The following is a 24,599-nucleotide window of genomic DNA, read 5'->3' on the forward strand; positions in this document are numbered from 1 at the left end:
ACTAGTTCTTAGTATTGTAGCGACTAGAAACAATTTGGTCCCTAAATCACCTTTAGAAACCACTTTGCTGGTCCCTAAACATAAACTTTACTAATCTTAAAAAGTTATTTTGAACCAGAAATTTGATCCTTAAAAGTGCTCTATCGACCATAAAATGTGGTCCCTAAATAATATATGAACTTTTCCCACAAATATTTTTTAACTTCCAATATATATATAAATCACAACATAAACAAAATTATCAATAATATTATGCTTGCATATTATAAATGTATAACATCTCACTTGTATTTGAATATCATAAACTATTTACACAATCACTTGACAAAAAATGTTATGTTTTTCCTAAACGTCCTAATAAAACACAACCAATTGGTAGTCTTGTAGAAAGTCTTCAAAACTTGAAGCTTTGACTTGAAACTTGTAATCTTCAAATCCTGTAGGTATAAGAAGGATGTTCTTTATGACATTATCAAATTATAAATATCACATAACATCTGAAGATAACAAAAATAAGTGGATACGTGAAGTCTAAAGATAACAACATTAATGGAGAGGAACATGCAATATTGTATACGTCCCACTTTAAATAATATATCATTCTCATGTATAGTTCAATCACATTTTCCAATTGCAGATTCATATAAAATAAGCTACTTTATTTTTCAAATGTAGGCCATTATATTTACGTTCTAGTAAAACATAAATAATTTTTTACTCATACAAAGTTTTACACCTACGCCTTCAATTTGCACTAATGGAAAGGACAGGAACCAAAAGAACATAGATAATAACTTAAGAATGATGTTTTTAAATGCAGTATCATTCTCTATCTTCAACAAGTAAGCACAAATCTTCACCTCAAAAAAATCTTTTTACCAATAGTCACATAAAGATTACCAATTAATTCAATAGTTAGAGCTCATAACATGACAATTTTATCTTAAATTTTTTTGGCTCTTAGCAGCTACGTATTCAAATATACTATAAAGATGTCAAGAATGCAATGTGTTCTGACAAACAATTGCCTTTCAAGATCCTTATTTAAGTTTCAATCCTGTGATATACCAGGAAAAACTTCTCCAAATGTACCTGAAAGGGAATAATTATTGTTTAGAATAGCAAGACATAAAATAGATTTTAAACAAACAAAGATAAAAATCATATATCAAACTCATAAAGCATTTACAATTTAAATTTTATTAGTTAAATAGCTAAACTTGTAGACACACAATGAGTCATAAGAGCCCCAACTTTATCAAAATGAATTTCTAGATACTTAGACTACCTCAAAGAAATATAAAATTGCTACATGAATGCACAAAAGTTGAAGCCACTTGTGTAAATTAAATAGCAAAGGGACCAATTATTCAATCTAACTATATAATCATTTTGAGTTAAGTACACAAATCATAATAGTTTGTTACTGATAAAAATGATAAGCAAACTAATAGACATAATTTTAAAAGTAGAGCAACGACACAATTTGAACCTTACATGTTATAATGTTGTGTGTAATATGTTATGCAACTTGAGATACTGCAAAGTAGTAAATAGAGATAACTTCATGAGGTGCTTCACTCAAATACAAAAGCAAACAGAGATATACACCACAAATAGATACATGGTCAAGAATATAACTACTAAGAAGGAAAGACAAGAACAGAGAGATAAACCACAAATAGACACATTGTCAATAAGATCTGTGTGCAGGAGAGCTAAAATAATTCATCAAGAGCCAAGCAAACTAGTGAACCATGACAATTAAAAATTAGGAATAGACATGAACTTTAAGAAACTCATGACTTTATATATGTGTATGGTGTACCACTGTTGAAGAAAAAATAGAAATAGACATGCACTTTAAACAAATAAATAAGGAAAATAGAGCCACTTAAGAGTTATTTTTTATAGCCAAGAACCATTAAACACTAATTACTTATAGCCGAAGAGGGTGATTGTATGAATGACTTGTAAATATCTTTGGCAAGCTGTGAAAATTTAGAAGCAGCAAGTTTAAAATACAATGTCATTCTACTAGCATCATCTTTAGAGAGTTTAAATAAAAATTTAAATGCTTTTTAAACTTACAATGTCTCTCATTCCACTAGGATATGTTAAACTTGGTGACCAGAAGAAACTTGAATGAAACAGAGCATTTTCAACTTTCCACGCGCTCCTTGTAGCAGCTGCTTATTTATATCTGTTGCTTGAATCAAACCTTTTCCGTGATGATTCTCAGAATGAGTTAATGATCAATACAACATCATATTTTTTAGCCACCATACTCAGTATCTCCACTGGCTACTTTCTGGCAGACTTGACAATGATTTTTCTATTATTTCCCACCCTTGGGCTGAATGGAGTGTGTCTTACATCATGGGCTTTCAATTTCTTTTAAGGGGTCAAGCATAGATACATATATTTATGGTACTCTTTATTGAGAGTACTGCTCCCTTTGTTAATTTAAGACGGTACCTAGATGTTGTTGGTCAAAAGCAAAGGGTTTGATTAAGACTTTGAGAAAGGCTAGACACAGCCAGTAGCACACAACTACTACTACTCTTTTGGAGCTTGGGCAGGTACTTCTGTGGTTTGCCATGGTTATGATTTATAAAATTAACCCCTACGTACATCAAGTACAAAATAACTCTTTTCTCCTGTTTTGGAAAATAGCAAAGAGTTTGATTAAGACTTTGAGAAAGGCTAGACACAGCCAGTAGCACACAACTACTATTACTCTTTTGGAGCTTGTGCAGGTACTTCTATGGTTTGCCATAGTTGTGATTTAGGAAATTAACCTCTACGCACCTCAAGTACAACTGTTTTCCAAACCCTACTTCTTCATTGAGTTACTGAGCCAACACAAAACAAGTGAAAGAAGTGATTGCAAACTAACATTTTTACAGTATTTTTGTCAGAAATTGCTAATCATAAACGTGACATCTCTTTCAATAATTGTAGTGTAATGAAATGTACAAGTGTAAGACTGCTTATTGACTGCGATGTCCAACCACACCCATTGAACAGCCAACACAATACACAAAGAGAAAATTAGTACCAATTGGGGGTGTGTTTGGTATGAAGGAAAATGTTTTCCAATTTTCTCATGTTTGGTTGAAAATGACAAGAGACTTGCCTTTTTCTCCGTGGGAATGATTGAGTAGAAGAAAACCCTACCACTGATTGAATTTCAGAAATTCCATTGTAAATGAATATAAAAGAAAATTACCTTCATTGGCTTGATTATTGCACTTGTTGCAGAGCCCAGACGTATCTTCTTCTTCTTCTAATTGTGGGAGTAGCACTTGAATATAATCAAAATTTTAAGCTGAAAATATGGTCCTGTATCACATCAGCGATGTCCTCAATTGGCGAAGATGAAGCAAAAGGCTAGCTTTCAACACCAGGCCACTTTAAGGGGAGGAAATTAGGGTTCAGGAATTTTACAGTTGTAGTGATGGATTTATCATTTTTGGAAAATAGATTTCACTATGACCGAATAAAAAGAAAAATGGGCTTTAGTGATGCAAGTTGGGCCTTTTGTCCCGTTAAGTACATACTTTAGCGACCAGTGTCGCAGAAACATAGAGACCATATTTAAGTCTCTTCGTTATCACAAATTGGGAATTAGGGACCAGAAGGAAAACTAGTCCCGATAAGCATACTTTCAGGGACCAACTTTTTGGCTCGTCCCTAAACGTTGGTCCCTAATAAGCCTTTTTCTTTATGTATGGTGAGAATTTTCATAAATTAATTAGATTGGTGCTTCAGAAATAAAATTTCACAAGAGATGTGAACTAATGTACTATTCTATTACTTTTCGCTGAAGGGTCTATCGGAAACCTCTCTACTTTTCTAGGTAGGGGTGATATCTATTTAAGCTCTGCCCTTTCCATACCCCACTTGTATGTTATTGTTAAAAATGTTAATTGCTAATGAATGTATTTATTAATTTCTATCATACATATGAAATATTTTATACTTAGGACCTCGGTTGCTTTCTCATAGGACCTAGGTTGCTTTCTTATAGGACCTGTAGCATATCCATTTGGAAAATGCTAGGTTACATTGAAATTGTAAACGAGGGTACATTCACTTCTTGTTATAACTTTTTTAAAAATGTATTTTGGTGTAATTACTTCATCGTTAGTCTACTCTTACATACTGAAACAATTTAATATCCTATTACTCTTTTATTCTCATCATTGAGTGATTTAACATGTTATTATTGTACTTCTTGTTTTATATGAAATTAAAAATTATTCTTTCTTATTACCTTATTTGATAGATGTTTCTATGTCTTAATACTAATTAAAACTGATGTTTTGTTATTAGACAAGCTTACTCCAGCTAACTTTATGAAAAATATTGGAATAGATAATTGCAAGAAATGGAAGAATAATATATGAATTTTTGTTGATGGTTATAAAGTTTCAGTAGTAAAGACTGCACTACTTAAATATTATAATTAGTCATTAAAGCAGGTCAATGGGTCGCAATGAGTTTATCATATGTACCAAGTGAAAGAACGTAGATTTCGTTACCGCTTTAAAAAGAATTGCAGGATTTATCATGATACATTGGCCAATACAAATTGGAAGTGTTCTGATTTTCCTTTTGGCAAGTATGTTTTCTTTTCATGGTTAATTTCTATAATATTATAATTTACATATGCAAGCTATATTTCCAAAAAAAAATCATATTTAAAAGGAGATCTCTTTTAATTGATCAATATGACTTTACTAATGAAAATATGTTATTAGGATCAATTACTAGCGGTATAAGAGGCAAAATATAGATACCACGTTAAACTATTTTGAATTTCTTCAATTTTTACACAAATTATTTATCTATTTCGATCAGATCACATTTTTCATGATGTTCACGGATATATGATTCAATGATTAAAAGTTAGTACGAGAAAAGATAAGCAATAAGCAAGATTGTAGTGGTATCACACTACAGAAAAAGAATAAAATAAGCAATACGTATGAATTTTGTGAAATAATAAGTTATAGAAAAATGAAAAACCTAAAAATCATTTTTTTAAAAAAAATAAAAAATCAACCTTTTTCATCCTAGAGGAGCTCGACTGTATTCCAAAACCCTTTACATGTTGCGCTTCTTGCATACATAGAAAACTTAAATCTTTGTCCTACTAAATTATAATTGAGCACAACATTTTATGAATATTTTGAGTATTTTTTGGATGAAAATCTATTTTTGAAAAGATAAGAGAAAATTCTAATGCTATCACACTATTCATTTGACTCATTAAATCCTTCTAAGCAAGTGTTTGGCTCAATGACATCATTTTGTTTCCCTCAATGGGTAGTTTTTTCAGTCTAAAACAAACATGTAACTTATTTGAAAATGTTGAAATTATCCGATTTAGGAAAGATGATTGAAAAACATACATCGTTAGATCTCATTTCTAGATTTAAGAAAAAAATGAATCTCATGCATAATTCTTTTATGATGGTAAAGAAAAATATATTTGATCACGAAATTTTTCACTCAATGTATTAAGACATTGCTTAAAATGAATTAAGTTTTGTTTAGCATATGCTTTCAGGCAACAACTTTGAGATTGACAATTTATGTTCTAATTCATGAGATAGAAAATGTATGGATTGTGAAATTGAGTGTGTTGTAAAATTCATTATTAGTATATGCAATATAGAAACATGAAATATACTTTAATGGAAATAGAGTGTTTTGTGCTATAATAAAATAAAACTAGAATTTTCCTTGCTCTCTCGATTGATATGCTATATAATCCACTTTGACCAAGGTTCCATACCACCTATTTTTTGTCTGTTTATGAACTTCTCTCCAATCATAACAGGAGATATAGGTTCTAACTGATACATAGAGATATTTTTAGAAAATTTTAATCTGCAAGTTGGTTGAACATCTCTGAATATGTTTGTATATTTAATATTCCTTCATTTTCTTACAGTCTGATGTCTTGATTTATAGCATAATTTATTTTTGATGTAGTGGATTGAATGCTTCCTTTAATCTTGAATATGTCATTTTTTGTGATATGTTCTTTGATTTGTTTTTGTGCATTATTCAATTTTTCAAGTTAGTAATTCTACGATTATTTCTATTTGAGACTAATTATTATTTTTTATTCCATTGTCCAAGTAATAGTTAAAGTATTGTGATATGACTATGCTTAGTGCATTATTTTTCTTTCTTTATTATCCATTCATGTTCATTTATTGTTTTTCTTGTGTTTTAGATTTTTATGTGATGAAGAAGAGAGAGCAAGCCGAGGAGTGTATACAGGATGTTTACGTTCCTTGTCTTGTGGAGGTTGTGATCTCTGTGTATGTTCTGGATTTGAAACATGTCGTTTCTGAGATTGCAATTGCCAGGCTTGCATTGATTTCACAAAGAATACAAAAGTTTGTCATTTTTTTTAGTTGAGGATTTCTTTCTATTTAAATTGAAATGTTCTTTTAATCATCTAATTCATTTAAACACCAGAACTTGTTGCTTTTTCTGACATTCCTTTCGAGGCATTTGCCCCAAATTTACAATTCACATTTCATAGTTAAAGGCCCTTTTTGGTCCAATCAATTTCCTATCTATATGGTTCATATTGGTTCTTTATATCATGATATCTAATATTGCTAGCAGTCCTAAGTTATGGTTTTAAGAGTTTTCAAAAATATTGTTGGATGCATGTTAGATACTGCAAAAATAGTACATATTTTAAGAATCTAACACAAAAATATTGTTGGATTTGTGTTAGATACTGCAAAAATAGTACATATTATGGGAGAGTCCGATCAACATAGGTTCTAACTCCTAAATGACAGTAAATTGCCCAATTATATAGTTGGTGACTTAAACTTCAATCATGTATGTTTGATATTATGAAAAATATTGGTTTAGAAATATTTTTCAAGGTTTGGTTGGTGAGAGAATGTCATGATCCGACCTAGGACCTAGTCGTAACATGATGATCAAAATCCAGAAGGGCTCCAACCAAGCCTCTTGACATATCGTAAGCATACATAAGGTAAAGTAAATGCGGAAATAACATAAGAAGAGTCTAAATCATAATTCATAAGGAGTATAGGAATGGACAACATAGACTCTAAAACATATGTCCAACAATGTCTTTACTATATAAGAAAGACGGGGGCTAACACATGTCCCTAGCTCACCCTCAAAACGAATGCTAACAAGGTTTTGATTAGAAATAACCAACTTATAACTAGTCCTTGATAGATGAGGACTCACATAAACACTTTGCCGGACGGATGCTCTACTAGCCACGTGTGATAGGAGAGTGATCCTCAACCCCTACATTATGAGACAATATAGGCAACAATATCCGTTAGTACATTTGAATGTACTAAGTATGTGGGCATGACATGCAATATAAATCATAGGATGCAATGATGAATGAACGTAAATGAAAATAGAGAATATGTAAATTCATGAGAAAACCATAATGATTAAAGCATTTAAAAGACATATTTGGAATCATAAGAGAACACAATAAAGCATGCATATGTGGGATAGGGACCATAACCGACAATAAGACCATGTGAGCTATAAAATGGAATCCCGATGTGTCCCCATACAACAGAAAAAAGGGAATCTACTTGCCAAGGTATACTCTACCACGCCAAGCGGGTCATGTACATAGGCTATATGTGGATCCATTAGCTAAGCCATGAAGAAAACCTAGGGTGACATGTAGTTTAAGGAACTAGAGGCTGCTACTATGTCTTTTGGTAGGGCCCCAATGTCAAAGTCCGCTTGGTGCAAAATCAAATCCTACAGAATACATAACATAACATAGTAATCACGGATAACATAACATATATCATAGACTTGATTATAGGTTTGAAACTCATAGAATAGCTCATATCATAACATAATTGCAATATGAGTATTGACCTTTCATCATCACAAATCATACTTGCATAATTCATGTCATTAGGTTCCTAGGTCACCACATAGGGCTCTAAGTCACCCTTCTTCATAACTTGCATAGAATTCATATATTGAACATAATTGTAATCCATGATCATAATTCATACTTGAATTTTGAGTAAAACTCATATACATAGTCAATTTGGATAAAAACCATGAGAATACTCTTAAATCATTGAACTTCATAATCATACTTCATGTAACTCATCACTGAAAATAGCTTCATGCATGGTCATTCATAATTCTACTTGAAAACATGCAATTTGTAGAAACATACTTATAATGCTTGTTGATAACAAATAGATACATAATTGAAATAACCCAATGCAATTCATCAAACTAGAGTTATAAACCCAATTAAAATTCATGAGATTTTGAATAAAAACCTTGGGAATCCATGGGTGAAAGGGACCCATAGATCAATCCCTACATACCTTGAATGAATTTGAACTTGGAATTGAAAAGGAGACTTGTTCTTGAAGAAACCCTAGCAAAAATCTGATGAAGAAGATAAACTATTGAAGGAACCTTGAGAGAGAAGTCTTAAAGTTATTTGGGAGTTAATGAAGGAAAATAATAGACATACGAGTATTTAGGATAATTACATAATGAATCTAGTTCCAAAAATATCCACATAAATTAATGAAAATATAGGGAATGAATAAATACACCTCAATAAAATTGGAAACTAGAACTACACGGAGGGCCCATCATGGCCCGTGGTGGTGTCCGTCATGCCAGACTTGGACTTGAAATCTTGGAGTTGTAGGGGAAGAGTTTCAGGACTTCCTCCAGAGATACCTTCACGGTCTGTGGAGGTCATCATGTTTTTTGAAGCACGGGTATGGTGAAGGACATGCAGGGTAATCTGCAAGAGCGACCATCACGATTCGTAAAAGGATACACGACCTACGGTGGTGAGGCGTGGTCCCTTCCTTGGGAATATTTTTTGATGTCATAGGGGAGGGGTCACTATGGCGAGCATCACAACTCATGGTACTCACCACTGTCCGTGGTCCCTTATTGTGGTCCCTTCCTGGAGGACTGAGTTTCAGAACCACCACCATGGTGGATCACAATGAGGCGTGGTGCGTACCACGGCCCGTGATGGCGTTTGTGGTCATCATCTGGTGCCAAAAATTGCAGGTTTTAGTAATTTCATCTTTTGATCCTCGTTTTTTGACTTTCTAAATTTCGGGGTCTTACAATATCTCTTCCTTGGGAACATCCTCCTTGAATGGGACTCAAGCTAACATGAATGGAATAGGAAAGGAACATAACAACCCAACATGAATGCAAATCATCTCGATAATGCATAAAACATGAAATCTTTAATCTCAAGAAAAAACATAATTTTAAAACTCATTTCATGAACATGAATGCATATGAAACCATGAAAAAAACTAAAATGCATGATTGGGTTGGTTGGATCATGAAGGAGCTAAATACCTCAACTAGGCACGGAAGAAAAGAGATAAGGATATTGGGACATCATATCGGCTTTGACCTCCCATGTAGCACCCTCAACCTCTTTATTCCTTCATAATACTTTAACTGAGGCTATTTATTTGTTTCTCAACTTTCTAACTTGTCGGTCCAAGATCTCAACAAGAACCTCCTCATAAGAAAGACTCTTCTTAACCTCAACGCTGTATATGGGCACAATGGATCTAGGATCACCAATAAACTTCCTCAATAATGACATATGAAACACCGAACTCGCCAATGCTAAATTTAAAGGCAAATCCAACTCATAAGCTACCTTACCAATTTGTCTTAAAATCTAATATGGGCTAACATAGCGGGGAAGTAACTTCCCTTTCTTACCAAAATGCATTGCACCCTTCATGGGTGAAATTTTTAAGTAAACCCAATTATTAACCTCAAATTTAAGTTCCCTTCTTCTCACATCCAAAAAGGACTTTTGTCGGCTTTGAGCCGTTTTCAATCTTTCTCTGATGAATCTAACTTTCTCCATAGACCCATATACCAGCTCAGGTCCTATAAAAAAATTTATCTACTTTGAACCAATCGATAGGAAATCTCCACTGCCTATCATACAAAGCTTTAAATGGAGCCATCTCAATGCTAGAGTGATAACTATTATTATAAGAAAACTCTATTAATGGAAAATGATCATCCCAATTTCCTTTAAAATCAATCGCACATGCTCTCAACATATCCTCTAATGTCTGAATGGTGTGTTCCGCCTGACCATCTGTTTGTGGGTGGAAATCTATACTAAGTTTCACTTTAGTACCAAGACCCTTTTTGGAAGGATTTCCATAACTGGGATGTAAACTGAGTACCTCGATCCGAAATGATTGACAATGGAACACCATGAAGCTTTAGAAACTCTCGAATATATAATCTAGCATATTCCTTGGCTGAATATGAAGTCTTAACTGGGAGAAAATGAGCTGACATTGTCATTAGGTCAATAATCACCCAAATAGAATCATATTGCCTATGAGTACGAGACAAACCTATAACGAATTCCATATTCAAGGCTTTCCATTTCCAAGTAGGAGTCTGAATATCTTGAGCCAAACCTTCAAGTTTTTTATGCTCAACCTTCACTTCTCGACAATTTGAAAACTAAGCCATGAATTCTGCAATATCCCTATTCATGGCATTCCACCAATACACTTCCCTCAAATTTTGATATATCTTTCTAGAACCAAGATGAATAGAATACCATGAACTATGAGCTTTGGGAAATATCATATCTTTCAAGTCATCAATATTTGGAATACACAATCAGCCTTGATATCTCAAAATACCACCTCATTTTGGGAGAACACCTCAATGGATTTTTTGGCAACCGATTTCTTCAATTCAACCAAAGAGGGATCACCATCTTTCTTTGCCTTTACATCCTCCAGAAGAGATAATTCGGAACCATTTTTCATAATAACACCATCATATTTGGAATCAACTAATTGAACACCCAAATGGGCTAATCTATGTACATCCCGAACTAGCTCTTTCTATTCATCCTCAATATTAGAAAGACTGTTCAGGGACAACCCACTAAGAGCATCGAAAATTACATTTGCCTTCCCAGATAGTATATCACACTTATGTTATAATCCTTTAACAATTCAAGCCATCTCCTTTGTCGAAGGTTCAAGTCCTTTTGAGTGAATACATATTAGAAACTCTTGATATCGGTAAACACATCCACATGAACATCATAAATATAGTGTCTCTACAACTTTAAAGCAAATACCACCGCCGCCAACTCTAAGTCATAAATCAAATAATTATTCTCATATGCCTTGTGTTGAGTTGAAGCATATGCTATCACTTTACCATTTTGCATTACGACACAACCAAAACTAGCTCGTGAAGCATCATAATACACAATAAACCCATTAGAACCTTCTGATAAAGTCAACATCGGAGAGGAGGTAAGCTTATCCTTCAACTCTTGAAAGTTTTTCTCACATGCCTCAGACCATTGGAATTTCACATTATTCTTAGTCAAAGAAGTCAAGGACGATGCAAAGGAAGAGAAACCTTCCAAAAATTATCTATAATAACTGGCTAAGCCCAAGAAATTTCAAATATTAGAAGGAGCCAATTGTTTAGGCCAATTCTTAACTGCCTCAATCTTCTTTGGATCAACCATAATTTCTTCTCCGAAAATAATGTGACCAAGGAAAGTAACTGACCTTAACCAAAATTCACATTTGCTAAACTTTCCATAAAACTAATAGTCCTTTAGGATTTGCAACAAATCCTCAAATTATTGGCATGCTCTTTCTCACTTCGATAATAAATTAAAATATCATCAATAAACATAATCACAAACATGTCCAAGTATTTCTTAGACACCTTGTTCATCAAATTCATAAAAGTTGCAGGGGCATTCGTTAGTCTAAAAGACATAACCAAAATTTCAAAGTGACCATACCGAGTTTGTAACACCCCAATTCTCTTTTTATGTTTTTTTCTAAAAGATTGCCATGTGATCCATGTTATTTATAAAGTTCTATATGAGTAGAGATGGTTGAAAATAGGTCTAGAGGGATTTGGAAGGTGTTGGAGGCCAAATAATGTGTCGTGGTAATCAACCTACTTGCGTAAGCTATTGACTGGGATGTCTTACATAATTAAGCTACTTGAGTACACGTCGAGCTTAAGTATCAAGGATTACATAGATTCTTAAAGTAAGATAAGATTATAAATCCACGGAAGAGGGAAAATGAGGCATAGAACCTACTTGAAATAAGTAGGTGACACACCTACTTGGGGTGGACCCCATGCTGCCACATGGCAGCTTTGGATTGGATGCATGAATGAGGTGGTGCCCCAGGGGCTGGACACATATCACCCCTAGGGGATGCCACCTGTCACACTTTAAAGGAGCATATATATGTATGTTAAGATGACTAAGAAGTCATTTCTTCAGCAAAATTACACTTAGAGTCTGAGAGAAAACTTAGAGAATAAGAGAAAGTACCTACGGCAGCAACAAGGAAAAAAGGTAAGCCCTCTAATTTCATTCTGTGAATTAATTATCTAAGGTGTTCTTCGATCAAATGGAGGTATTTAATAACATAAATAAATTGATTGGGGCAGCAAGCAAGGGTAACGAGCACCCACCAATTTTTAGCTGCGATTAAGGAGCTTTCGAGGTCGAGTTTTGGCAAGGTAAGGTTTTCCATTTTGAGTTGAAGTTAATGATATTGATACGTTGTTGTTGTCAAAAGTGGGGGAATAAACCTTGTTTTGCAAACCCATTTTTAGATGGAACTGTTGTTAGTAATATTAGTATAACTCCTTTTGTAAAACTTCGTTTTGAGTGATTCAAGATGTTTTGGAAAGCTATTTCATAGGGATATAACTTTTATTTAGTCTCTAAAACCCAGTTTTTCTTTTATCTGCTCGAAAAAGGGTGATGAAGTATAGGGGAGGTGCTGCCCAGATTTTGTCTTGAAAATTCTACATGGACTGCTGTTGGTATTTTGGGCATATCGTTTTGTACAGAATTTCTGTGGGGTTGATTAAAAATTTTATTCAACCCTAAGATACATGTATATAACTTTCACTGAGGAAACAAGCCTATTTCCCCCATTTACCCCTTCAAAACTGAACAATAATACAAGACAGTAGATTGTCCAGAATTTCCTATTTTGATAGTTTGGGCTGATTTTTATTGATTTCATGTTTAGTTTTGATATGATGAGACTATTAAACTTAAGTAGATATTTTATTGTATATTTAAGGTGTATATGCACTTATACCAGCTAAGAGAAACTGTTTGACAAAGTAGATTTTGGTTGGTCTATGGCGTAGAGGAAGTGAGCTCCTCGAGTTGTGGTAGAACTTGTTAAGTGCTAAAACGCCAAGGTTTGTGTATAAAATTGAACTTGGAATATTTTATTTTTCTGAAATTTGAAGTATTTTGATGGGTTGTTTATTTACTCCTTGTCTTGTATTATGGTATGACTATTTTCTGAAGTATTACAAAACTTTTGCTAAATCGCCCACTTATACCAATTGCTTAATCATCTTGCATTCTTGTTGGGACTTTGTCCTTCTTGTTACGATGACTTGTCATCGATATTGGCATGCCTCTCAATTTGTATCTTGCCCATCTGGACTTTAGATTTATATTTTGTCTTGACGATGGGGTTTCGTCCATTCTCGAGTATGAGTGGAAAGCCACTTTCAACATGGTTCTTGATTCTCTTGATATTGGGTGACGACCCTTTTTGATTTTGGGGCTTCGTTCCATCTTGATATTGATTATGCTTAGTGTGAAGGCATGACGTACCTATTGGGCAAAATTGATTATTTGACAGCTCTTTCGAATTGAATTATAAGTTTCTTGATACTTGAGCCTTCGAATATTGATATTGATTTTGAAAATCTTCAAGGTTTGTATTTGATACTTTGATATACTTGTTCGCTTGAGCTTACTTTTACCTTATTGAGCCACTAGCGATGAACCAGGGAGTTGAAGAATTTAATGGCTCCAAGCCCAAAGTTTGTACACCACTAAGGTTTATGCTTAGCGATAGTTATTTTCTATCGTAGGTAATATGCGGGAAGGGATATGAAGATGGCCATTTAGAGTAGACTTTTTGGAGACCTTTTGAAGATCACATCTTTATATGCATCTAGTTTCGTATATATTTTGGGGACTTGTACAGGTTACATGTGGCACTTATGTATGATATTTTGAAGGCTTGTGAAAACAAAACCGTGTAATTGTAACTTGAACTGGGTGACTAGTTTTGCTATTTTTAGAGTGTGATTTTAACTCAAGTCATGCCATGTACTGGGTTTATACTTTGACTTGTCATTATGCACAAAGGAAGATAATAGTTTTGTGATAATTACTAGTTTGAGTTTTGTGTATTTTATGGACCCGCAATGGTGTTGAATTGGAGATAGAATTTTAAAATAATTTTTCTAAATGTGTTGACTATTTGAGATTATAAAAAACACTATATTTTGCTTCGTAAGTGGCATCCTCCCAAAGGGGATGCTACCGAGTTCGAAATTCCATCTTGGGAATATTACACTTCTTTACCCTTAATTGATAAAACTCAGAACGAGATCAATCTTTGAAAAGTATACATAGTTAAGGAGGATGGGGGTCAACCTCTTTCATTACCCATGGCCCCAGTGTGTCACTTGGTTAGCATTTGTAGAACAAAATAAGTAGGGCAATTGATCAAACAAATCATCTATCCTTGAAATTGGATACTTGTTCTTTAAGGTGATCTTATTCAATTGATGGTAGTCTATACTCATTCGGAGTGACCCATCTTTGTTCCTAACAAAGAACACGGAAGCACTCTATGGTGAAATACTTGACCTTATAAAACTCTTACCCAATAAATCCTTATGTTGCTATTTCAACTCTTTAAGTTTTGTCGGAGCTATACGGTTAGGAGGAATAGAAATATGTTGAGTATCGAGAAGGAAATCTATGCCGACGTCAATTCCCCTTTTAGGAGGAACACCGGATAAATTACCGGGAAACACATTAAAAACACATCGAAAAACTCATTAACTATAGGGACCGACACAAAAGTAGGAGTTTCAGAATCAACATCCCTAACTCATACTAAGTGATATATGCACCATTTGGAAATTATTTTTCGGGCCTGAAGAGATGAAATGAATCGATTCTTATCCATCAAATCATTACCCTTCCACTCAAGCATAGACTCATTAGGAAATTGAAACTTAACTATACGGGTACTACAACATATAGAGGCATAACATGCATGAAGACAATCCATACCAAGAATAACATCAAAATCAGTCATATCAAGCTCTACAAGATCAACGGAGGTGACTTGATGAAAAACTGAAACTGGATGATTTCTATAGACTTTTTTAGCTATAACTAAATCACCAATTGGATTATAGACTAAAAAAGGCTCTAGCAAGATTTTAGGACATACATCAAATCTCATATCAAGGTAAGGAGTAACAAAAGAAAAGTTGGAACCCAAATCAAGCAATGCATAGACATCAAAGTTAAAGACCCATAACATACCCGTAACCACATCGGAATTCTCATCCACATCTTGCCTAGCATGAAGAGCATATAATTAGTTGTTGCGTTGGCCACCCTTTGGTTGAGTTTGGGCACCTTGTTGCACTTGGCCTTGAGGACGGCTTGCTCTACCCTTGTTACCAACATGAGGGCACTCAAATTGATTGTGGCCTATCTTGCCACATCCATAGCAAGCACCTGTGCCAATCAAACATCTCCCTCCATGAATTTTTTCCATATTTTGCACACTTGGAAAATGAAGGGCTACTAGCATTCACACCTTCTCCTTGAGTCTTAGGGCATGACACCCTATCCTTATCAAACTTCTTTTCCAAACTTTGGCCTTTTTGAGAATGTCCATTACTACCACCGATCCTAGTATTTGAGAACCCACCTTCATACCGGGCCTCCTTAGAATCCCTTATTTTCATGTCCTTGAGTTTTTCTCCCTTAATTTGTTCGGCAAAATTCATGAGCTGAGATATGTCAAATTCCTTGATAAGCATAATGGTACGTCATTAGTTGGCAACTAAGTCGGATACTGGCGATATGAATTACTCAATCAGGCATGTGGATTGGCAACCAATGAAGGAGCATACTTGGATAGCTTGGTAAGCTTGAGGGCATAATTCCTCATACCCATGTTGCCTTATCGAAGATTGATGAACTCCTACACCTTGGTTTCCCTTAGCTCAAGAGGGAAAAAACGCTCAAGAAAAGAAATCCTGAAGGTTTGCCATTCTATAAGACCTTCATTCACTCTTTCTAACCTCTATTGAGTATACCAACTTGAGAAACACTCTTGAGTTGGTAGGCCTCCAACTTTGCTTTCTCTTCCGAGGTCACCCCTATAATACTCAGTATCTTGTAGACATCATCAATGACTATTTGGGGGTCCTCATCCACTTTTGAACCATGAAACTCAGGATGTTTCATTCTAGCAAAGTCCCTCACTTTAGAAGCGGGAGTAGGAACATTAAGAGGAGAAACAACTCCTTGGTTGGCCACTACTTGGACTAGCATGGTGATAGCTGTCCGGAACTCCACATTAGTGACTTGGTCAGGTAGAAGACCATTGTCCTGAGGGACTTGTCTTCTTGAAGGCATTTTTTTGAAAATCGCAAAGAACAATCGTGAGGGAAAGAAAGTCTTAGAGCAGACTATATCGCATGACATAGATCATGAAAGAAGTGAGAATTTCCTGAAATACCTTATAGCCTCCTATTCATAAATGTGGTGCACTTCACAACCATGAAAAAGGCTCTACTTGACGCAGCATGTTGGACACCCTAGGACATCTTAAACCTTGTGTTCTAATACCAAGTTTGTCAGGAATCTACCTAGGGCCTAGTCGTAACACGATGATTGAAACCCTGAAGGGCTCCAACCAAGTCTCTTAACATATTGTCAGCATACATTAGGTAAAGTAAATATGAAAATAACATAAGAAGAGTCTAAATAATGAATCATAAAGACTATAGGAATTGACAACATAGACTCTAAAACATATGCCCAACAATGTCTTACTATATAAGATGGGTGGGGGCTAAGACATGTCTCTAGCTCACCCTCAAAATGAATGATAGCAAAATTTTGATTAGAAATAACCAACTCATAACTAGTCCCGGATAGATGAGGACTCACCAAAATATAATGCCAGACGGATACTCTACTAGCTACGTGTGATAGGTGTGATCCTTAACCCCTACATTATGAGATAATGTAGGCAACAATATGCGTTAGTATATTTGAATATATTAATTTTGTGGGCATGACATGGAATACAAATTGTAGGATGCAATGATCAATTAACGTACATGAAAATCGAGAATAGGTAAAGTCATGAGAAAACCATAATGATCGAAGCATTTAAAAGACATATTTGAAATCATAAGAGAACATAATAAAGCATGCATATGTGGGATAGGGACCATAACCGACAATAAGACCATGCGAGCTATAATATAGAATCCCGATATCTCCGCATACAACAGAAAAAAGAAAATCTACTTGCCAAGGTAGACTCTACCCCGCTAGGAGGTCATATACATACACTATATGTGGATCCACTAGCTAAGACATGAAGGAAACCTATAGTGGCACGTAGTTTAAGGGAATGGAGGTTGGTACTAAGGCTTTTGGTAGGGCTCCAACCTCATAGTCTGCTCAGTGCAAAGTCAAATCACAAGAAATACATAACATAACATAGTAATCATAGTTAACATATATAATATACTTGATCATAGGTTTGAAACTCATAGAATAGCTCATTTCATAACATAATTGCAATGTGATTATTGACCTTTCATCATCACAAATCATACTTGCATAATTCATGTCATTAGGTTCTTAGGTCACCACATAGGGCCCTAAGTCACCCTTCTTCATAACTTGTATTGTATTCATATCTGGAACATAATTGTAATCCATGATCATAATTCATACTTGAATTTTGAGTAAAACTCATATACATAGTTAATTTGGATAAAAACTGTGACAATACTTTGAAATCATTGAACTTCATAATCATACTTCATGTAACTCATCATTGAAAATAGTTTCATGCATGGGCATTCATAATTCTACTTGAAAATATGCAATTTGTGTAGAAACATACTTATAATGTTTGTTGATAACAAATAAATACATAATTGAAATAATCCAATGCCATTTATCAAACTAGGGTTACAAACCCAATTAAAATTCATAAGCTTTTGAATGAAAACATTGGGACTCCATGGGTGAAAGGGGTTTATGGATCAATCCCTACATACCTTGAATGAATTTAAACTTGGAATTGAAAAGGATACTTGTTCTTGAAGAAACCATTGACAAAACTTGATAAAGAAGATGAACTATTGAAGGAACCTTGAGAGAGAAGTCTTAAAGTTGTTTGGGAGTTAATGAAGGAAAAAAATAGACTTAGGAGTATTTAGGATAATTACATAATGAATCTTGTTCCAAAAATAGCCACAGACATTAATGAAAACATAGAGAATGACTAAAATACAGCTCATTAAAATTGGAAACTAAGATTACACGGAGTGTCTATCATGGTCCGTGATGCTCTTTACGACCCCAGGTGGTGTCCGTAATGCCAGACTTGAACTTGAAATCCTGGGGTTGCAGGTGAAGAATTTCATGATTTCTTCCATAGAGACCTTCATGGTCGGTGATGTCATCAAGGTCCATGAAGCAGGGATGTGGTGCAGGACCTGCAGGGTGGTCTGCAAGAGCGACCACGACGAAACCTACCATGGTCCATGGAGGGATACATGACCCATGGTGGTGAGGTGTGGTCCCATCCTTGGGAACATTTTTTGATGTCTCAGGGGTGGGGTCACCACGGAGGACATCATGGTCCGTGTTGCTCACCACGGTCCGCAGTCCCTTGTCATGGACCCTTGTTGTGGTCCCTTCCTACAGGACTGAGTTTCAGAACCACCACCACAGTGGCTCACCACATGGCGTGGTTCATACCACGACCTGTGATGAACTTCATGGTCATCATTTGGTGCCAAAAATTGCTGGTTTCAGTAATTTCATCTTTTGATCCTAATTTTTTTACTTTTCAAATTCCGTGGTCTAACAAAGAAAAATAATTTATATGAAACAATTTATATTCGAGATTAAAATTTTACTATTTGCAAATCAGAATGTGTTTACATGAAACCTTTTACTATTAGAGTTTAGTAATAAATGTTTGGGTATTAATTTAAGCAACTAATATGAAGTTAAAATTGGGAAAAAGCATAAATTCCCCCTAAAGTTGTACCGAAAAATCATTTACACACTTAAATAATTATGGCGACCTATTAACACCTAAACTACCAAAAAGTGAAATTATTACCCCCGACAGCTGATGTGGCAAAAAAGGAGTAGTGCGTCAGATACAAGTCAGTTAAAAAAAATTAAAAAAATAAAATTACCCCACCTCCACATCCTTTCTTTTTCACACTCACATACCGTCTTCTTCTTCACACCCACTTCCATTTACTCCTATTTTGAATCTTGATTTTTTTCTTTCAAAACCTATTAAAGTAAAAAAATTACAAAATCACCCCACCACCACGTCCTTTGTTCTTTACACTCACCTAACATCTTCTTCTTTACACCCACCTCTATTTACTCCCTATTTTGAATCTTAATTTTTTTTCTTTCAAAACCCATGAAGAAGAAGAAGAATTCCACTGCCTATTTTGGTGGAGAAAATGATTGGGGTTTAAGGAGGAGGGGGGTCGGATGAGTGGTTAATAATTAATTAAGAGTTTATTAGTATAAAATACAGTTAATAAAAGAAAAAGTTAATTAATAAAGAAAAGAAAAGAAAAAATATAAAAAATCGGATGGGTAATTTTGTAATTAATTAGGATTTAATTGGTATAAAGTATAGTTAATAAAATAAAAGTTAATTAATAAAAAAAGAAAAGAAAAGAAATATAAAAAATCAGATGGGTGGTTAATAATTGATGAGAAGTTAATAATTAATTAAGATTTAATTAGTATAAAATATAGTTAATAAAAAAAAAGTTAATTAATAAATAAAACAAAAGAAAGGAAATATTAAAAATCGGATGGGTGGTTAATAATTAATTAGGAGTAATTAGTATAAAATATAGTTAATAAAAGAAAAGTTAATTAATAAAGAACAGAAAAGAAAGAAATATAAAAAATCAGATAGATAGTTAATAATTAATTAGTATAAAATATAATTAATAAAAAAAAGTTAATTAATAATGAAAAGAAAAGAAAATAAATATAAAAAAATTATAATTTCTGACGTGGCGATGATGTGACACTTATGTGGCGCCACGTGGCACCGAGTGTAATTCACTACATACTATGAGAGTGGTGTTATGCGTTCAGATATGTAATAGTCTCACTTTTAGGTAGTTTAGGTGTGTAATAGAACGCCATGATAATTTAAGTGTGTAACCAACTTTTCGGTACAGCGTCAGGGGGGAATTTTTGCCTTTTCCCTATTTATAGTGGCTCATTATGCAGCATAATGTCTCATTATGAAGAATTTCATTTTATGTTGGCAATTATTCTTTTTTTAACTTATCTAACCTTTAACTTATTATTCATTCATATTTTACCTTATTATATTTTGTAATTCGTGTAACCTTTAAGCCATATTTCCCACATAATTTATTCACATTATTATCCAATCTCTTTCTATTCATTACAAGGAACAGTTCTTCACCTATAAATAGTGATGATTTTACATTATATTGTGTAGAAGAAAAATATAGAGTGTATAAAATAGTTAGTACAAAAGATATTTTATTTAGCTAAAGGAAGGTGTTCTTTTGGTGGAGTTTTGGATTCAAATATTGTCCAAAGTTTGTTGAGTTATATAGTTTTGTTGGGTTGTTGAATCCTAAAGGGGATAAGTCAAGAAGATCACTATTTGACTGATAAAATTTTACTACAATGGACTTGAATTTCTACAAAGAGATAGAGATATCCTCTCTCAGCTTGAATAAATTTTATTTTCTTTATTTTATTTTTCAGATGAATAGAAATTTCACAACCAATTTTAAGGAAATTCACATGACTACAAATAAAAAATTTGTGAATATCAAGATGGAAGATCTTAATAAGAAATTTTAATTAATTGTACTCAATTCAAGATATGGAATGGTAAATATTTTTCTACTTAAGTCATCTAAATATTTCTTATGTGTTAACCGAGAAGAATCCAAGAAAGGTAGATAGATAGCTCTTTCAGGAATGATGATGAACTTATTTCTCTTTAAGAGAAATTTGAAAAGTAAGATGATCATTCCTACATGTGTCAGTATTATATTATTATCTATCTGTCTAATATTTTTTTATGATTATAATGATAGAACTTATGATAGTATAAAGAAATTTTGGAAAGCATTGCAAAAAAAGTATGGAGTGAAAAATATGTCGCAAGCAAATTTTTGTTTCATAATAGTGGACAACAAATTATAGTACAACAAGCTCTAGAATTCATAATTATTGTTGGAGAACTCATATCTGAAGATATCAAAATTGCACATAACCTTATTATTTGTGACAAGATACATAAGTTTCCACCTTATAATTGAAAGTAATTTTAAAAAACAATGTGCCGCACACAAAAGGAAACCTTCTCTTGAGATATTGGTAATGTGAGTTTGCATGGAAGAGGAGGCATGTCACGATCCAATTTCTCAGGTCATGATGGAACCTACTACATCCCACTAGTAGGTAAGCCTAACACATAGTCAAAAAATAAAAGAAGTGGGCTATCACACATAAGACTAACATGAAGAAGCAAGAAACAATACACAACAAAAAAAAAGAGGAATAAGCAGATATAAACACAACAAACCCTCCCCAAGATCTGACATCAGTTGGTAATCGAGCAACTAATCAAAATATGAGTACAAAGTTTTACCAGTACAATATATACAAGACTATCTCCGAAAGTAAAGTAAATACTACTCCTATCAAAATTAGAGAGATAATGGCTGCTCCAGACGTCAAGAGCTCATCCAATTTTCGAATCTCAAAAGCTACTTGTAACATCTCCTAAAAACGTTGTATACGATATTTCAATTCTCGCCTAAAAATGATATAGCCTTTGTATTTTGGGAATAACCTTTCATAAGGTTGTCCAAATTATGTGATTCAAATTTATAAGTAACCACAAGATCATTACCTACAACTTTTGTGAAGATCACATTTTAAGTTTCGAAGGTTAAGTAGGTCAAATAAATTAATTGTTGTAAGACAGGATGCTGTGATGGAATGGAGTATTTATAGAAGAAAAATCATATCTCACTGTAGGATTATCCAAATTGGTTGATTCTTAAACGATATGAAACTAGACTTCCATATGTACAATTCTTATGAAAACACCAAATCTTAATAAGGAATTTATCTTATTTAAACACAGCTCTGAAAAAGAGTATTATGTTAAAAAGAACCCATCTCACCTACCATGGAAATATCTAGATACATTTGACATCATTCATGACATCAATTGTCCTCCATTTAACATCACCCACGATATCACAATTTTCCATTAAATTGTCAGATTTATTTTTTATAATTATTTTATTTATTGTTAGGTCCCTCCTCCATACCTATAAATACCTACCTTATTTACTCATTTTATTTATCAAGCTTTCTCAAGCAACTCTTCTCTCTATTCACTTGTTTACTCATTCTCAAATATAGTTTAGTTCTTAGTAGTGAAGAAATACTATTTTGGTGATTCATATACTCCGAGTAGTACACAAAATATTCTGGAGGGGAGAAAAGCTAGGACTCAAGAGTGTTCATTAAGTCATTCGGTTCCGACTAAAGCTTCGGATTCCAGGTATATAAGGCTTCAATGAGAGTATTCCTTCCACTCTCATTCTTAAAGTATTTTAATTATATGATAAACTATATTTTTTTAAACTTTACTCTAAGTTATGTGGTTATTTATCCATTGGTTCTTCTACCCATGTAGTCCAAAAATTCTTTCAATTAAATCTCTCAATTTCAAGTAATATTTTCTTATGGGTAATTCTTATTTTTTACTTAATAGCATGAATCATGGTTAAACTAATGATTATTGGTCTATTTTGATGCAACATTGTTTCATATGTATGAATTGATGGTTTACAAGTAATTTATCTAATTATCTCTTTAAAGGTTCTTGAAATTCATGGTGGATTGTTTAAAGCATAATTTTTAATAAATGGATTTCAAAGTATTTATGTATATTTATTTACATACATGTTTCCAAGTTGAAGAGATTTGAAACCCACCTAATTTTACTATGTTTTCAATAAAGTTTGACTTGAAAGCTTTGACTCCAAATGAATGTTTATGAAAATAATATTTATGATAAAAAAGGGAGTCTTATGAAATAAAAGAATGATGAAATAATATATATGATAGATTCTTTATGAAACAAGGACAATTCTTGCATATTTGAATTACCAAATGTTTTAATGAGCTATTCTACCGAATATGGTGTTTGAATTCTCAAGCTATATGCTATGACTATTTTGAAGTATTAAACTATTCCGTGGGATTGACTTAGCACTGAATGGGTCATTGAGTGGGATTCGATAAGGGAATCCTAGTAGCAACCCCTTGTCTCATTAACTATGTGCCAACATAGGAGCCCTTGTAGGCTTAGGCTAATGGATCCATGAAAGCCCTTAAAGTTAAAGTTAAAGAAATAAATGAAGTTGACAGAGTTCTACATGGCAAGTAGTCTCCCCGGTCAACGTAGGGGGTTATGTTGGATTTCATATAATAGCTCGCATGATCTTAAATGGCGGTTATGGTTATTTTCCCACAAAACAAATATTTTAAAGGATATCAATATGATTTATTATGCATGCATTACATTATGTTCCATATTACATAAATGTTATAGTGTTTCCTCAATGTTCATGCATCCTTACATACTTAGAACATTCAAAGTACTAATGCATATGTTTTTACCTACATGATATCACCATGTTGGGACCAGTGCTCCTCCTTGTTCTCCTCCACATGGTTAGTTGAGATTTTGTTGGAGACTACTTTTGGTGAGTTCCCATGTTCCGGGAACAATACTCCTTTATCTTTCTAGCTTATGATATATTGAGATATTTTATTATGGCATTTCTTCTATTATAATTGAGGGTGAGCAAGAGACTTGTCTTAGCCCCGTTAAATCTAATAGTTAGAGGTATTGTTGGACATATGTAAGTTGAAGATTTACTATTATGATTTTCGCTTGTTTATTCATCATCATTACCTATGAATTTCTAAAAGAATGCTAAGAGGCTTGTTTGAGGTACTTTCGGGTTCCTCATTTGCCATGTCACATCTAGGCCCTAGGCTTGGGTCGTGACACTACTCCATACGCGGTCCAAATCAGTTCTGAGAACTCGTACTATGATCTGCAAGATGTAAAATTATAGTACGAGTACCAACAAGCAGTACTCAGTAGACATAGGCCGACTGAGATCCAAAGACAATGAAACTACAAAAAACATGTAAATAAGGAAAGCACATTACACATATTTAATCAGGAAATATAGCTTGATAAAACAATCAATAAGAATGTAGGAATATGATACACAGAGTAAGTGACCGAGTCAAA

The 24,599-nt window shown here is 33.7% G+C and overlaps 1 long non-coding RNA gene across 3 annotated transcripts; it reads right to left on the reverse strand.

Annotated features, from left to right (window-relative positions):
* Positions 1-238: 238 nt before the first annotated feature.
* On the reverse strand, positions 239-3,675 carry LOC129871272 (uncharacterized). 3 transcript variants are annotated; one of them, XR_008762224.1, is made up of 4 exons: positions 3,233-3,671; positions 2,092-2,478; positions 1,498-1,539; positions 239-1,092 (listed from the first exon to the last, which is right to left on the reverse strand). It is a non-coding gene; the product is annotated as an uncharacterized LOC129871272 (long non-coding RNA). The 3 variants fall into 3 exon arrangements; XR_008762223.1 differs by having other exon boundaries at positions 2,092-3,675; XR_008762222.1 differs by lacking the exon at positions 2,092-2,478 and having other exon boundaries at positions 3,233-3,649.
* Positions 3,676-24,599: the final 20,924 nt, after the last annotated feature.

Source organism: Solanum dulcamara, chromosome 10, assembly GCF_947179165.1.
Source record: "Solanum dulcamara chromosome 10, daSolDulc1.2, whole genome shotgun sequence".
In the NCBI taxonomy this organism is placed as follows: Eukaryota; Viridiplantae; Streptophyta; class Magnoliopsida; order Solanales; family Solanaceae; genus Solanum; species Solanum dulcamara.